We start from the raw sequence: 16,807 nt of genomic DNA on the forward strand, positions 1-16,807 counted from the left end.
GCCTGATAGCGTGGCGGAGGCAGGTTCAATTGAAGAGGGAATGAGATGATTATTTGAAAAGAAAGCATGTGCTGGGTTACGTGGAGAAGGCAGGAGAATGGCACGAAGTGAAATGTTCATTGGGAGAGCTGGTGCAGTCACGACGGGCGGAATGGGCTCCTTGTGCAGTGTAAGGATTGTGTGAACGTGGATGTAGACGTTTCCGAGTAGCTGTGTAAAGTGTGTGAGCTTTGAGGTGTGAGTTTTGACTGTTGCTGTATCAGCAGCAGCAGCAGCAGCGGGCGGGAGCGGCAGCAGAGAGCTGGTTGAAAGTGTTGTGAGGCGAAAGGTGCAGCTGAGAGAGTGTTTGAGAGGTGTATTTGCAAGTGAAAGATGTTTTTGTATGAGTGAGGTAGAGTGTTTGTGAGATGAGAGTGGTGTCTGTGAGCGTTGGGTGAGCGTGCGTGTTTTTTGTGTGTAGATGGTGCGGGTGAGTGAGAAAGAAAGAAAGTTGTGTTTTGAAAGATGTGCATGTTGAAAAGTAAAGAAAGCAGATGTTTGTAAGAAAACTATTTTTAGCATTGAAAATCCCCTGGAAAGGGGTGGTGCACCATTCCCAGAGATACTGCAATACCGGGTCGATGCGTGGAGTGGACGGAGCAAGCCCCTATTCCATCTCCCTGTTCCAAAAATCAATTTAATATATGGTCCCCAGATAAGGGACGTATCAGATATTAAACTGATAAGAACAGATTTTTTTTTTTTTTTTGTAAAAATATACTTTATTCATAAAATATCTTCAATCACATTCCAAACCATTTCAAAAACATTACAAGGGTACAATCCAGGTTAAACTTTTACAAAATGTATCACCAGGTGCATCAGTACAAACAATATTACAATCATTTACAGCCTTTCATTTTGAGCTGTACAGCCCGAGGGGCTCTAAACAGTTCCCAGTCTCTCGGTGCGCTGTGGTAGAAAGGTCTTAGACAGCGACCCTTCCCCATTGCGCCTTTGCGGCAGCTGCCCCAAGCTTTAGTGCGTCCCTCAGCACGTAGTCCTGGACTTTGGATTGTGCCAGTCCGCAACAATCGGTCGGGGACAACTCTTTGTGCTGGAAGACCAACAAGTTTCGGGCAGACCAAAGCGCCTCTTTCACCGAGTTGATGATCCTCCAGCTGCAGTCGATGTTTGTCTCGGTGTGTGTCCCTGGGAACAGCCCGTAGAGCACAGAGTCCTGTGTCACAGAACTGCTCGGGATGAACCTCGACAGCAACCACTGCATCTCTCTCCAGACTTTCTTTGCAAAGGCACAATCCACAAGGAGGTGAACAACGGTCTCTTCCCCACCACAGCCACCTCGAGGGCAACGTGCAGAGGGGGTGAGCCTCCTGGCGTGTAGGAAGGATCTGACGGGGAGGGCCTTTCTCACCACCAGCCAAGCTACGTCTTGGTGCTTGTTGGAAAGTTCTGGCGATGAGGCATTCTGCCAAATGACTTTGACAGTCTGCTCGGGGAACCATCCCACAGGGTCCACCCTCTCCTTATCCCTCAGGGCCTCTAGGACGTTACGTGCTGACCACTGCCTGATGGACTTGTGGTCAAAGGTGTTTTTCTGCATCAATTTTTCCACCAGGGACAGGTGGTACGGCACGGTCCAACTACTTGGAGCGTTCCGCGGCAGCGTGGCCAGACCCATCCTTCGCAACACCGGGGACAGGTAGAACCTCAGCACGTAGTGACACTTGGTGTTTGCGTACTGAGGGTCTACGCACCGCTTGATGCAGCCGCACACAAAGGTGGCCATCAGTATGAGGGCGATGTTGGGCACGTTTTTTCCCCCTTTATCTAGAGGCTTGTACATCGCGTCCCTGCGGACTCGATCCATTTTCGACCTCCAGATAAAGCGGAAGATGGCTCGAGTGATCGCCGTCGCGCAGGAGTCTGGAATGGGCCAGACCTGCGCCACGTACAGCAACAGCGAGAGTACCTCGCACCTGATGACCAGGTTCTTACCCGCAATGGAGAGGGAGCGTCGCTCCCACATGCCCAGTTTCCTTTTCACCATAGCCACTCGCTCCTTCCAGTTTCTAACGCATGCCCCGGTCCCTCCGAACCATATCCCCAGCACCTTCAGGCCGTCAGCCCTGACAGTGAAGGGGACAAAGGATCGGTCAGCCCAGTTCCCAAAGAACATGGCCTCGCTCTTCCCACGATTTACCTTGGCTCCCGAGGCCAGTTCGAACTGGTCGCAGATGTGCATCAGTCTGCGCACCGACAGCGGATCCGAGCAGAAGACGGCGACGTCGTCCATGTACAGGGAGGCTTTTACCTGAGTGCCTCCACTGCCTGGGATCGTCACTCCTCTTATGCCCGGATCCTTCCTGATGGACTCGGCAAAGGGTTCTATGCAGCACACGAAAAGGACAGGCGAGAGAGGACAGCCCTGCCTGACTCCAGATTTAATCGGAAAGCTATCTGTTTCCCACCCATTGATTGAGACTGCGCTACTGATGTTAGTGTAGAGCAGTTGGATCCAATTTCGAATTCCCCCCCAAAGCCCATTTTGGAGAGCAAATCCCCCATGTAGGTGTGCGATATTCTGTCAAAGGCCTTCTCCTGATCCAAGCTGATGAGGCAGGTATCCACACCCCTGTCCTGTACATAGGCAATCGTATCCCTGAGCAGCGCCAGGCTGTCAGAGATCTTCCTGCCTGGCACAGAGCAGGTCTGGTCAGGGTGAATCACCAATTCCAGAGCGGATTTGACCCGATTGGCGATGACCTTGGACAGAATCTTATAGTCCATATTCAACAGTGAAATGGGTCGCCAATTTCTAATTTCCTCCCTTTCCCCCTTGTGCTTGTAGATGAGGGTGATGATGCCTTTCCTCATGGATTCTGACATGCTGCCGGCCAGGAGCATACTCTCGTACACCCCTAGCAGGTCTGGGCCGATCAAGTCCCACAGAGCCGAATACAACTCCGCCGGCAAGCCGTCGCTTCCGGGGGTTTTATTCTTCTCGAAGGACTCGAGGGCCTTAGTCAGTTCGTCAGGAGTTAGCGGTTTGTCCAGGCTCTCCCGCGTACTGTGGTCTAAGACCTCCGTGATAGAGGACAGGAAGGACTGGGAGGCCGTGCTGTCCGTGGGCTTCACGTCAAACAATCCGGCATAAAAGGATTTGCTGATCCTCAGAATGTCGGACCGTGATGACTTTACTGAGCCGTCTTCTTCCTTCAGGCTGCTGATCACAGAGCGCTCTCTGTGTACCTTTTGGAAGAAGAAACGTGAGCACGTCTCATCCTGCTCCACGGAGCGGACCCTGGAACGGAAGATGATCTAGGAGGCCTCCGAGGCAAAGTGCGAGGCTTGCTGGCCCTTCACCTCTTGGAGCTCCTCCTTGACATCGACCCCCATCGACTGCAGCCGGAGCAGATTCTGCATCTTTTTCTGGAGTCGGGACATTTCCCTCTGTTCCTTTCTAGCTTTCTGGGTGCCTTTGCGGATGAAAAACCTCTTGATGCTTCCCTTGATCACTTCCCACCAGTCTGTCAGGGACTCAAAGAGGGGTTTCACGGTTCTCCAACCTTTGTAATCCCTCTTGAGCTCCTCAATGTTCTCTGGGGTCAGCAGTTGCACATTTAGCTTCCATGCCCCCCTGCCCACCCTCAGGTCCTTCTCCAAGTGGCAGTCCGCCAGTAGGAGGCAGTGGTCAGAGAAGAACACCGGCTTGACCTCGGTGGATCTGACTGTGAATGCACGGGACACAAACAGGAAGTCTATCCTGGAACGAATGGACCCGTCTGGCCGTGACCAGGTGTATCTACGCTGCGCTCCGTCTGCAGGGTTGCTGAAGACGTCGTGCAGCTTGGCATCCTTAACTGTTTCCATCAGGGATCTGGACGTAGCGTCCAATCTGCTTCCGGCCCTGCCGGATCGTCCAGCCGCATCGATGATGCAGTTGAAGTCCCCGCCCAGAATGACCGGCCTGGAGGTCGCCAGCAGCAGTGGGAGCTGCTGAAAAACCTCCAGCCGCTCAGCCCCTTGTGCCGGGCCATACACGTTAATTAACCGGAGTGGAGCGTTCTTGTACATTACGTCTGCTACCAGGAGTCGCCCGCCCACCACCTCCTTGACCTCGGAGACGGTGAAGTTGCCTCCCCGCAGCAGAATACCCAGGCCGGAGGAACGAGAGTCGTTTCCGCCCGACCAGATCGATGGCCCGTGGGACCACCATCGTGACCATTGCCTGTAGGAGCTGAGGTGCGGTATCGCACACTCCTGCAGAAACAACAGGTCAGCTTTGACCTTGGCTAGGTAGTCCAAGGTCGCAACACATCGCGTAGTAGATTTAATGCTACGCACATTTATGGATACAATCTTTAAACCCATTTTAAAGCATTTATTCTCCTACCAAACCCACTGTCTCTGAGAGTCCCAGACCTTTAGTCTGCTCCTTCATACCCGTAGTGAGCTCAAATTCCTTCACTTTGGATGGGCTGAGGTAGATCTCCTTGGCCGTGTTCTGCTCCGGTGGCATCTGGAGGTTCACGTAGAGAGCGGGTTTTGAGATGACCTTTGCTGGAGAAGCTTCTCCAAAACTCACCCCCTCTGGGGTGTTGCTGTTCCCGGCTTCCTGGAGCTGGGGTGCGATGATTGCCTCACTGCTCCCAGATTCCAGGGGCTGTGGTGCACTGGCCTCCTCAGGTTGCAGGCAAAGTTGGGGTGCGCTGGTCTCCTTGTTGTCTCCAATTTTCTGGAGCTCGGGTGTCTCGTCCTCCAACGCCCTGGAGCTTTGCCGCCTCTTCTGTCGGTGCCGCTCTGGCACTTCATCATCCGAAGAGCTGCTGCCCTTGTCATCCGTGTCGGATGGGAGACGCCTCTTGCCGCTTCTCTGGGAAACGCCTTTGCTTCTTCTTCGCTCCCTCTTACTTTTCTTGTTCTTCACCGTCCGCCACTCCCCCTGCTGCTTTTCCACTGCTGCCTCCTCCTCCAATGATTCGCTGTCCTGAGGACTGGGAGGTTCAGGGGGTAGTGCTGTTGATTGGCTCTCTGTTGCCTCCATCTCTTTCTCCACCTTGTCTCTCTCTGTGTCCTCCTTTGTCCCGTTGAGCTCCCTGGGGGCCTTGGTGGTTGGAGTGACACGAAACATTTCTTCTGCTTCCCCCTGGTCGGCTTTGGCTGCCTGTGCGTAAGTACGGCAGCGTTTGGGGCAGGTCCTGTAGAGGTGACTTGCCTCGCCACACAGGTTGCAGCACTTGGCCTGTTTGCAGTCTTTTGTCTGGTGCCCTTCCTGTTTGCAGATCTTGCAGAGGGAGGCGCTGCAGTTGGCCGCCACATGACCAGCCTTGCCGCATGAGCGACAATGCTTGGGTTGCCCAGCGTAGACCAGGTAGCCCCGGTTTCCCCCGATAGCGAAACTGGAGGGAGGGTGGAAAATGGCTCCCTTACCGTCGGTCTTTAGCGTGACCTTAAACAGGCGTTTGCCTGTCCAGATCCCCAAGTCGTCTCGAATCTCGGTGCCGCTCCCCACCTTATCGAAGTACCTGGTGAGGAAGGTGACCACGTCGGCGACAGGGACGAAGGGGTTGTACACATGCACCATCACCTCACGTTCCCGTTGCAACGGCAGAGAAAAGTGCGGCTCCGCCGTCAGGATCTTCATCTCCGGCAGGTCTCTCTTCTCCTCGAACACCCTCAGGAGCCGGACGCAGTCTGCCACCCGCTTGAACGTCACGTCAAAATAACCACCTTTGCGGGAGTCGTGCAGGGTGAAGATCTCCGTAGCTTGGAAGCCGCACGCCTTCAACAGGATCCTCCTGGTGAAGAAGCCCCGATCCATAGGTGATCCTCCTTCGCTGTGGTTCACCGTGACTCGGACGGTGATAGGTAACCCACGGTATGGATTTGGATTGCGATTGGTTATCGCCCTTCCATCCCGACCTTGCCTTGGCAGGACCATGGTGTCGCCCCTGCAACTCTTGATGTTAGCCAAAAGGCCGAGAAGCGATGAGAGAGAAAGAAAGTTGTGTTTTGAAAGATGTGCATGTTGAAAAGTAAAGAAAGCAGATGTTTGTAAGAAAACTATTTTTAGCATTGAAAATCCCCTGGAAAGGGGTGGTGCACCATTCCCAGAGATACTGCAATACCGGGTCGATGCGTGGAGTGGACGGAGCAAGCCCCTATTCCATCTCCCTGCTCCAAAAATCAATTTAATATATGGTCCCCAGATAAGGGACGTATCAGATATTAAACTGATAAGAACAGATTTTTTTTATTTTTTTTTGTAAAAATATACTTTATTCATAAAATATCTTCAATCACATTCAAAACCATTTCAAAAACAACATTACAAGGGTACAATCCAGGTTAAACTTTTACAAAATGTATCACCAGGTGCATCAGTACAAACAATATTACAATCATTTACAGCCTTTCATTTTGATCTGTACAGCCCGAGGGGCTCTAAACAGTTCCCAGTCTCTCGGTGCGCTGTGGTAGAAAGGTCTTAGACAGCGACCCTTCCCCATTGCGCCTTTGCGCCAGCTGCCCCAAGCTTTAGTGCGTCCCTCAGCACGTAGTCCTGGACTTTGGATTGTGCCTGTCCGCAACAATCGGTCGGGGACAACTCTTTGTGCTGGAAGACCAACAAGTTTCGGGAAGACCAAAGCGCCTCTTTCACCGAGTTGATGATCCTCCAGCTGCAGTCGATGTTTGTCTCGGTGTGTGTCCCTGGGAACAGCCCGTAGAGCACAGAGTCCTGTGTCACAGAACTGCTCGGGATGAACCTCGACAGCAACCACTGCATCTCTCTCCAGACTTTCTTTGCAAAGGCACAATCCACAAGGAGGTGGACAACGGTCTCTTCCCCACCACAGCCACCTCGAGGGCAACGTGCGGAGGGGGTGAGCTTCCTGGCGTGTAGGAAGGATCTGACGGGGAGGGCCTTTCTCACCACCAGCCAAGCTACGTCTTGGTGCTTGTTGGAAAGTTCTGGCGATGAGGCATTCTGCCAAATGACTTTGACAGTCTGCTCGGGGAACCATCCCACAGGGTCCACCCTCTCCTTATCCCTCAGGGCCTCTAGGACGTTACGTGCTGACCACTGCCTGATGGACTTGTGGTCAAAGGTGTTTCTCTGCATAAATTTTTCCACCAGGGACAGGTGGTACGGCACGGTCCAACTACTTGGAGCGTTCCGCGGCAGCGTGGCCAGACCCATCCTTCGCAACACCGGGGACAGGTAGAACCTCAGCACATAGTGACACTTGGTGTTTGCGTACTGAGGGTCTACGCACCGCTTGATGCAGCCACACACAAAGGTGGCCATCAGTATGAGGGCGATGTTGGGCATGTTTTATTCCCCCTTATCTAGAGGCTTGTACATCGCGTCCCTGCGGATACGATCGCTTTTTGACCTCCAGATAAAGCGGAAGATGGCTCGAGTGATCGCCATCGCGCAGGAGTCTGGAATGGGCCAGACCTGCGCCACGTACAGCAACAGCGAGAGTGCCTCACACCTGATGACCAGGTTCTTACCCGCAATGGAGAGGGAGCGTCGCTCCCAAATGCCCAGTTTCCTTTTCACCATAGCCACTCGCTCCTTCCAGTTTCTAACGCATGCCCTGCTCCCTCCGAACCATATCCCCAGCACCTTCAGGCCGTCAGCCCTGACAGTGAAGGGGACAAAGGATCGGTCAGCTCAGTTCCCAGAGAACATGGCCTCGCTCTTCCCACGATTTACCTTGGCTCCCGAGGCCAGTTCAAACTGGTCGCAGATGTGGATCAGTCTGCGCACCGACAGCGGATCCGAGCAGAAGACGGTGACATCGTCCATGTACAGGGAGGCTTTGGCCTGAGTGCCTCCACTGCCTGGGATTGTCACTCCTCTTATGCCTGAACCCTTCCTGATGGACTCAGTAAAGGGTTCTATGCAACAGACAAACAGGACAGGAGAGAGAGGGCAGCCCTGCCTGACTCCAGATTTAATCGGAAAGCTATCTGATTCCCACCCATTGATTGAGACTGCGCTACTGATGTTAGTGTAGAGCAGTTGGATCCAATTTCGAATTCCCTCCCCAAACCCCATTTTGGAGAGCACTTCCACCATGTAGGTGTGCGGTATTCTGTCAAAGGCCTTCTCCTGATCCAAGCTGATGAGGCAGGTGTCCACACCCGTCATGCACATGATGGGGAGGGCCTTTGTCACTATCAGCCAAGCTACATCCTAATGCTAATTTGAAAGTTTTGGTGATGAGGCATTCTTCCAAATTACTTTGACAGTCAGCTCAGGAAACCACCCGACAGCATTCACTATCTCCTTTTCCCGCAGGACCACATTACAATATGTGCAGCCCACTGCCTGATGGACTTGTGGTCAACAGGTTTTTCTGCATAAACTGTTCCACAAGGGATAGGTGATACAGCAGGTTCCAACTGAATGGAGCGTTCTCTGGTAACATAGCCATATCCATTCTTCCCAACACCGGGAAGAGGTAGAATCTCAGCACGGAGTGACACTTGGGCCTGGATTCTTGGGCCTGAGCATTGGGGCGTCTTAGGTCACTGTGCTAATGACATCATTGCTGCATCACTACCCAGCAGCCAAACTCAATGTACATTGCTCAACATGGGCTGCTGTGTTTAACCGACTTCAGTTTCAGGAAAATGTAACAGGAGCACATTTCACTCTGTGCTATTGGACAGTGGTTTAATAGTTGGAAAAGATCAGTGGTGCTCACCAGGGTTCACACCTGAAGAATTGTCAACCTTTGTGTTGCTGCACAGCACAATCAGATAAAGCATTTCTTACCTTCCGTCACTTCCTGTTCCTTCAGCTGTAGCCTAACCAGTGTATCATAACGGTTTGGCATAACTTCCTTCCCTTTGGACTCCACGCCTCAATTTATAAAGCCGAGGATCCTTATTTGTGTTTACATGAATTCTTGCTGCAACAAACGGAGCTTTGGCGAGATCATACCCAGAGTATTGTGTACCATTGTTTTGGTCTCCTCACCAAATGAAGGATATATTTTCCATAGTAGGGATGCAACAATGGTTCAGTAAAGATTGAATGGAGTGGCCAATATTTTCTGGAGTTTAGAAGAATGAGCCGTGGTCTTGGGTTCGCTAAGGCTGTGCTGAGGAAAGTGGAGGGAAGGAGAGTACAGCACAAAGGATAGGAAGGCTGGCACAGGCAAAAGAAACTGCAGCCAACAGGGTGAAGCGGGGTACAGGTGCTGTCACCCTATTTTCTAACGTGGACAACTGCCTTAGTGTGGTTGTGCCTGCAGTTGCACAGAAATCCAACAGGGGGCAGTGTCTGGCCTAGCTGCACAGGAGAAAAATTGCAAGGCCCTGAGCTGAACTTCAGCGCAAATACCCACATGTAAATGGCACATTGAAGGTGAGAAAAGCAACTCTTAATGAGGAGCAGTTTCAGAAGAAATGTAAAGCATGGTCAGGCAGCTGTAAAAACATTGTTCTGTTGACTGTTACATCTGCTCATCGTAAACAGGGGAGTTGCACCATTCTGCTATACCCTGCAAGACCAGGTTAAAGCATGTAGTGGACATCGGCATGTTTTAAAAGTTTTTGTCGCATCAGAATTGTTTAATTTAATAAGAAACTTACTGATGTGTCCCAATGAAACAATTAAGTGGTTCAGTATAATTTTTTTTCTGCCATTTTAAATCAGCTTACTCAGGGACAACTGGTCACCCAGATTACAAATTCTCATTTTATTACAATAAACCAGTTTCAGATATATCACTGAAACATTATCTGTCACCTACCATTCAAATGCATCAAGGAATACAGAGAAAATAAAGTTACTTTTTATTATTCTGCCTTGTTGCGTTGGTTCAGGGAGATTTTGCATTCATGATTTTCCAAATGAATTGGTGGCCAGAAGCCTAACCTAACCTGCACAATTTCAAGTGTTCTTCCCGTGCAATTTCCCGATTGTACCCAAAGTGAAATTATCTCAGCTCGTTTCTGTGATGTAAACTGCTGCATTGTTGAGTGAGATGGAAACAATGGAAAGAAGCATTGAAGAAATTAAAGACATTAGCAAAACAAAGAACATGTGGATAGGTCAGACATGCAAGGAAGTGAGAAGTGAGACACATTGAAAACAAAGACACCCTGCAGATCAGGTCTGACATTCAAACGGAAAATTGCAGACAACTCATGATTTGATCAGAGAGTAAATGCAAAATACTGCTGATGGATGCTGGATGCAGATAGAAATCTGAAACAAGAACAAAAAATGCTGGAAAAGCTCAGCAGGTCCAGCAGCATCTGTGGAGAGAGAAACACAGCTAACATTTCGAGTCCCTTTGACCCTTTGTTTGGAGAGTACTGTGTTCTGACAAAGAGCCTCATCCCAACAGCTACACAGCTCCCCACACCCCAATAAAAAGCCTGTTTCCAGATTGTGTGTGAAAAGCTTGTGGAGCTGGGCTGCCCACTGCTCATAGATTTAAAGAGATAGTCCATTAAAATAACCAAAAGTAATTTGACTTCCATTAGTAGACCTCTAAACTGCTGTTTTTCTGTGGGAAGAGGGTTGTGTGAGATCTAGTATCACCCCAGAGAATTGAGCAGATATTCCAGCTAACATCATAACTGGATGCAAAATATTCCATGGCACTATTCAAGAAAGAGTGGCCGAATTCTCCCTGGTCTCCTGGCCAATATTTCTCCTTCAACCAACATTACTGAAAACATTATTTGTCATGATGTCATTTCTGTATGTGGGACTTTGCTGTGAGTAAATTAACTGACACATTTCCAGCATCACAACAGATATCAGCACTTCAAAAATATTTAATTGATTGAAGTATTTTGCACCATCCAGTAGCGAGCAGGAATAGAAATGATTGCCTCTTGGTTGAGAAACACAGCAGAAACTGAACCATTAGAATGAAAAACATAAAAGTTCCCACAAGGAAAACCAATCAGATAATGTCACAGAATCACAGAATTGTTAGGGTTCAGAAGGAGACCATTTGGCCCATCATATTTACACCAGCTCTCCGAATGAGCATTATGACTTAGCACCATTCTCCTCCCTTTTCCCCTTACCCTTGCACATTGTTTCTATTCAAATAATCATCTAGTGATAATCCTCTTGAATGCCTCGATTGAACCTGCCTCCACCACACTTCCAGGCAGTGCATTCCATACTCGAACCACTCGCTGTGTGAAAAAGATTTTTCTCACATCACGTTTGCTTCTTTTGTAAATCACTTTAAACCTGTGCTCTCTCGGTCTCGATCCTTTTCAGAGCGGGAACAGATTCTTCCTATCTACTCTATCCAGCCCCCTCATGATTTTGAACACCTCTATCAAATCTCCTCTTAGCCTTCTCTTCTCCAAGGAGAACAGTCCCAACGTTTCCAATCTATCTTCGTAACTGAAGTTTCTTACCCCGGAGACATATTTGTAAACCTCTTCTGCACTCTCTCCAATGTGTTCACATCCGTTCTATAGTGTGGTGCCCAGAGCTGGACACAATACTCCAGCTGAGGGCTAAATAGCATCTTATATGAGCTCAGCATAACCTCTCCACTCTTGTACTCTATGCTCCTCTTAATAAAGCCCAGGATACTGCATGCGTTACTAACTGCTCGCACCACTGTCCTGCCACCTTCAATGACCTATGCACATAAACACCCCGATCCCTCTGCTCCGCCACGTCCTTAAGAATTGTACCCCTTATTTTATATTGTCTCTCCATGTTCTTTGTACCAAAGTGCATCCCCTCACGCTTCTCCGCATTGAGCTTCATCTGCCACCTATCTGCCCACTCTACCAACTTGTCTATGTTCTTTTGAAGTTCTATACTGTCCTCCTCACAGTTTACAATGCTCTGTAATAGATCAGTGCTCTGTACTCTTTTTGTAGTGGCTGCTAAAGGAGAAACATTTGACTCTTTATATCTGAGTAAATTCCAAGTAGAACCTGAAATGCTGCAGTTTTGTCCACTCCCAACCTAGCCTGTACCTGCTGGCACAAATCTTGTATTCAGCTCCTGCTGATCTGAGGTACAGATAAAGGCCTGGAGTGAGAGCAGCCACTGCTGGGAAAATCCTTTGAGCTGGAGCTGGTCAAGCTGCTGTGCACATCCTGTTAAAGAAACATCACCAAAATGCAAAGACCTTTCACAGGAACAAGGATGGTTTGAGGCTTTTCCATACACAGTACACATGAAGGCTACAAAAGGTGTAGTCAGCTAGTCCTTAACATGCAGGTCTAATAATGACACTGGAACCAATTTTTAATGAGTGAGGTAGTTCCAGAATGGAAAGTCTTTAAACTCTACAAGGTTCAGCTGCAGGACCGCAGTGATGCTCGTTATTACTTTATTATTTTGCAATGCCGTTCAAGTGAAAATTTCAAATCAATAGAACTGATCTTTTTGTGCTCAGTCCCAACCATCACCTTCTCCATAAAACACGACCACATCCCACCTCAGCCGCTCTAGAAGAAATACTTCCATATAAATAGTTGCATTTGTGGGTTGACGTGTATTAGATCCCCTGCTTTTTGAGGTATATCTAATAATTTGGATGTAAATGTAGGGGGAATGATCAAGAAGTTTGAAGATTAGTAGAAGCAGAAACACTCATTTAAAAGCGTGTCTGGATATGCACCTTAAAATGCCGGAACCTGCAGGGTTACAGACTAAATGCTGGAAAGTGGGATTAGGCTGGGTGGCTCGTTTTTCAGCCCGAGCAGACACAATGGGCCAAGTGGCCGCTTTGTGCCATAAACTTTCTATGATTCTATTCTGTGTGGAGATGATAATATCCAGCTGCAGATCACTGCTGGCTGGATGACAGGAAACATTGAAAGTGTTTGCTTGGGTTAGACATGCCGTGTCTTTCAATGTACAGTAATCCCTCTGCACTAATTGCTCTCTGGGCTGAAAGCTCTTACTTTACCACTGACAGTGAAAAAGGAGGATGGAAAGGGAAAGTGTTGGGTACCGGTTTATACTCTTGGCTGTCTTTTACTATTAAATCATTCCAAGATATCAGGGCCTATTATAACTCCACCGTTTAATTGCCACCTGTCAATCTAAGACCACGAGTTTTTATACTGACAAAGAGCTTCTCAAAATGCTTTGTTCACTCCCACAATCCTATATTTTGGAGAGGTTCGATCATATTCTTTGCAATGTTTACGTATCGAATAATATAGCAACCTATGAGTATGAAAATGGGCTTATGGAAAAATTTATCTGGAATCTACTGGATTGGCTTTCATCTAGGGTGAAACTAAAAATCAATTCCAACAGCAGTTTAAGAGCTGTTTACTGTAAGGGTGAAACCCTTTTGCATTACTATCAAGTATTGGTACTTGGGATTGAACACATTCACGTCATTAGTTAATGTAAATTGCAAAATATGAAATCATTCATATGTCAAGAGAACCTGAAACTTTTCTAGGAGATCCCCTCCTGCCTCAGTTGGTAATGGTTTGATTGTTTGATCAGTGCTCAGCTAGCCTGAAACCAGTATTAGTGCAGCAGGAAGGATGCTGCAGAGAAACAGAGCAGAAATATACAGCCAACATACCTGTCAGTTTTCAGCACCAGTTTAAAGTTACTGCATTAGAAGTGCTCCAATGAATTAAGAAAGTCACAACAGTATTGTTTTCAGAGATGAATTCAAATAACTCTTGCGTTAATTCAGTGTTGCCTGTTATTTTGGACCCTCCCAATCCCGATATCTTCGTGCTGTAATTGCTCCTGTTAAAATATTACTGCACTGCTGTTAACCCAGCATCTTCCCAGCTGTGTTTCTCCCGCAGCCGGTCATGTGACAGTCCGGACACTACAGCACCTGCATTGTGGTTTGAACCATCATGCAATTTCCTTTAATGATCCTTTTCTTGAAAGTTTTGGAGGGGATGCAAGAAAAATCAAAGTCTGGAATCCAACTCCAGACAATTTCAGCAACATCAAAATTCCAGTTACTCAACCCCCAGACAGACACAAAAGCAAGCTGTGCTTAATTGTCTGTCTTTTTACGCAATTAATGTCTTAATTAATTAATTGCTTAATAACTTCAAGTGCTTTTGAAAACATTAATTGTTAATTGTAGCTGAGTCAGTATGTAATAGCAGGCTCCATAAAAGGTGCAAGTTATGAATTCACATTGCCAGCTCTGAGCTTCCATACAAAAGGTGCACATGCTGGGAACTGAAACTTGTGGGTCAGTTGACATCAAGGTATCTCTGTCTATTACACCCTATAGGACCTATAGGTACGTGTATCAACAATTCTCCCCCATAGACACTATTTGGTCATTTAAGCTTCATGCCGACAGTGTGAATCTGCAAGTTGATTTGCTGCCTGCATCTTCTAAAATGCTCATCTCTGTCCCGGAAAGAAAACCTCCCCGCCAAATTAAAATCGGTGTGAAAGTGCAAAGCTTCAGTCAACATTCTGGTAGTTCTCATTTCACCTCTGGACACGATGAGCAAAATCCAGATCTCTCATGTGATAATTGTACAAAAAAAGTCTGCGAAGTAAAACTTGGAGCTGCCACCTTCAGGCAAGTCCCTTCCTCCTAAAGGATGTAATAAAGTCTGTAAATTGTTGAATTAACAATAAAAACAGTTAAGCTTTAATCTGATTCCACTCTTCCCAGACATTACTTTCAGCAGGTTCACCCACTCAACCAGCTCATTCCCCTTTGCATTTGAAGCTCTCCATCTGCAAGAGGTGCTGTGATTGGAAGAAGGAGCGGAGCTTGTAAAAGCAGATTCACAGAATCTGCCTGGAATTTGTTCCAGGGTCATTATTAGACGTAATCACACAAATTGAAAAAAAGAGTGTTCTTCAAATGCAAGGATTCTGAGTCATTGATAATAATCAAAATGTTTATCAGTATCAGTCACTAATGGCCAGCGACTTCAGACTGGAGAACAAGGGAAATTGCACGCGTGCTATACTTTTGAGTATTACCATCATCCTCTAATGATATTGGTTTATTTAACACACAAAAATTATCAGGGCTGATGCTGACCAAATGGATTATGCAGCAGGTATGTGCCTATGGCCAAGTGTTGCTTAAGCAGCGAGGGTAATATCATGGACTTGGATGCCTCTGGATGAACTTTAGCATATTCAGCGCCATCCAAACAGCAAAATTAGCACTGAGCAGAGGATCAGTCAAGTGTAGCTTACTTTGCAAAGTAAAGCAAAAGTAGTAATCCTGGCAGTAGCAAGCTTGTGAAGTGTGCACAAGAGGTGCACAATACGTATGCTGAGGTGAAACCCCAGGGCAGAAAGTCGCTGGAAATGCTAGAAATCACACAGCAGAAACTGGCCACTAAACATTCTGCCAAGAGTCACTGCTTAGAAGGCCCATGTTACAGCTCCATATCTTACTGTTAAAGAAAAGGGAAAACCAAACCAGAGTAGTGCTCTTTAAAAATTTGGGCTTTTTTTGAGTTTCCAAGGTCATATTCCAGTGTTTGTTTTTAAACTTAATCCTGTATTACACGAACAAACTGCATTAAACACTGGGAAGTTAAAATGATGTTAAAATTGGTGGTGGCACAGCACCCATTTCACCTCCATCTCCACTTCCAATATTCCATCTGACCAGTATCAGCATCTGCCCACCACATCACTTGTGTCCTAATTACCAGAGCTCAGGACTCGCCCTAGCCCATGTTTCCTTTCTTTAAAACAAAAATGAACTCATCACTGCCCTGCCAAATGCAAGTGTTGTAAATGTGATGCACCCATTCAGAACACTTAACATCTAGGTCATGCACTTGTTCAGACTTTACACAGCTCCAGGATTTTAGGGCAAATTGATGCCTGCCTGATCTACTCTAAGGAAGCATTTCACTAAATGAACATTGCCATATGAAGCTTCAGATGACAACTGTAGTTGATGCTGCAACAAATTGTACAGACAGACAATCTTGATTGTCCCAGTTCACAATAGCATTGCCTGCAAGCCTTGCTGAGTAACACACCATCCTGCTTTGGAGTCATCATGGAATGTAACAATGCAAAGGGAGGCCATTTGACCCTCGAGTCTGTGTGAACCCCTTGAGTCACGCGAGGGGACTGCTCTCTCCCCATTCTTCTGTACATTCCACCCCTTCTAGCCCTGCTCACAAAAGGGTGCGCTTCCTGAGGAATTTGAAGGAGGATGGCAAATCCATTTGCTCTGAAAAATTTTCATTCATTCTCAAGCTCACTCAGGAAAAAAAAAGGTACACAAGGTTGATCCTGCAACTGAGAAATTGCTGCATTCAGCTAAGGCTGCAGATTCAAGAATAACATTTCTGCCACCAGGGGTGTAAAGTTGTCACCTTTGTAGAGCAGCTGGGGAAAAGAGAGCACGTTGCCAGATTGTATGCTGAGGCCGTTTACGAAGGCTTCCTGGGAAAAGAAAGAGCCAGGCTATGGAAAACACACCCACAACGCCAAGAAATTTAGTGCTGAGCACAGCATAAGAAAGTGAGACTTAGTGCCAGTTAGCATGGTATGAGTGGGAGGTCTGACTGAGATCAATACTCTGGATATGGAAAGAGCTCTGCAGAGCAGGCCAAAGTCTCAAGAGGGAGGAAGGTGATGTATGAACTGCTTTCTCAAGCACTCAGTCACAGTATAAGGTCAAAGAGACTGCACACAGTTAATATTGAAATAAGGCAAACACATAGCACCTCGACAGGGGCTTGTGAAGGGAACACCATCAGATCATACACAGCTGGGATGATAGACAGGGAAAGCCTAGGATATGGACAGAGTATCTAATATCATTGGTTACAGCACTGGAGGACATTCTAC

The 16,807-nt window shown here is 47.6% G+C and overlaps 2 pseudogenes; both read right to left on the reverse strand.

The window, feature by feature from the left end:
- Positions 1-579: 579 nt before the first annotated feature.
- On the reverse strand, positions 580-758 carry LOC144674192 (U2 spliceosomal RNA; annotated as a pseudogene).
- Positions 759-6,097: 5,339 nt separating this feature from the next.
- Positions 6,098-6,278, reverse strand: LOC144674191 (U2 spliceosomal RNA; annotated as a pseudogene).
- Positions 6,279-16,807: the final 10,529 nt, after the last annotated feature.

This window comes from Cetorhinus maximus, unplaced genomic scaffold, assembly GCF_964194155.1.
Source record: "Cetorhinus maximus unplaced genomic scaffold, sCetMax3.hap1.1 HAP1_SCAFFOLD_584, whole genome shotgun sequence".
In the NCBI taxonomy this organism is placed as follows: Eukaryota; Metazoa; Chordata; class Chondrichthyes; order Lamniformes; family Cetorhinidae; genus Cetorhinus; species Cetorhinus maximus.